The sequence below is a fragment of the Arachis duranensis genome, chromosome 7 (genome assembly GCF_000817695.3).
Source record: "Arachis duranensis cultivar V14167 chromosome 7, aradu.V14167.gnm2.J7QH, whole genome shotgun sequence".
NCBI classification, from domain to species: domain Eukaryota; kingdom Viridiplantae; phylum Streptophyta; class Magnoliopsida; order Fabales; family Fabaceae; genus Arachis; species Arachis duranensis.
Window position 1 is genome coordinate 46,250,282 of NC_029778.3, and position 1,146 is coordinate 46,251,427.

A 1,146-nucleotide genomic window follows, 5' to 3' on the forward strand; every position below is an offset into this window, starting at 1 on the left:
AATGCATGGATCACTAGGAACCATGATCAAAGTATAAACCCGAATCCAAAGAACTATCTCACAATGGTTCGGGGAAAATACTTAGATTTTAGTCCGGAAAATGTGAGGTTGGCGTTTCACTTGCCTATGATGCAAAGTGATGAACGCCCCTACACAAGAAGGGTCAACTTAAATCAAAGGTTGGACCAAGTCCTTACGGACATATGTGTGGAAGGCGCCCAATGGAGAATAGACTCCAAAGGCAAACCAGTCCAACTAAGAAGACTGGATCTCAAGCCTGTGGCCAGAGGATGGTTGGAGTTCATTCAAAGATCCATCATCCCTACTAGCAACCGATCTGAAGTTACTGTGGATCGGGCCATCATGATCCATAGCATCATGATTGGAGAGGAAGTAGAAGTTCATGAGGTCATCTCCAATGAACTCTACAAAATACCCGACAAGTCCTCACCCATGGCACGGCTAGCCTTCCCTCATCTTATTTGCCATCTATGTTACTCAGCTGGAGTTATCATAGATGGAGATGTCTCCATTGAAGAAGACAAGCCCATCACCAAGAAAAGGATGGAGCAAACAAGAGAAGTTCCTCACAGCCCTCAAGAAGAACATGAGGAAGTTCATCATCAATATATGCCTCAAGGAATGCACTTTCCTCCCAACAACTATTGGGAGCAACTCAGCACCTCTTTGGAAGATCTGAGTCATAATGTTGAACAATTAAGGGTGGAACATCATGAACACTCCATCATTCTCCAAGAAATAAGAGAAGATCAAAGAGCAATGAGGGAGGAGCAACAAAGGCAAGGAAGGGACATAGAAGAACTTAAGGACATTGTTGGACCTTCAAGAAGAAGACGCCACTAAAAGTGGATTCATTCCTTGTTCTTTATTTCTTTATGTTTTCGGTTTTTAATGTTGTGTTTATCTATGTTTTGTGTCTTTATTTCATGATCATTAGTATGTAACCATGCCCTAAAAGCTATGAATAAAATCCATTAGTCTTTCACCTCTCTTAAATGAAAAATGTTTTAATTCAAAAGAACAAGAAGTACATAAATTTCGAAATTATTATTGAATTTAATTTAATTATATTGATGTGGTGACAATACTTTTTGTTTTCTGAATGAATGATTGAACAGTGCATAT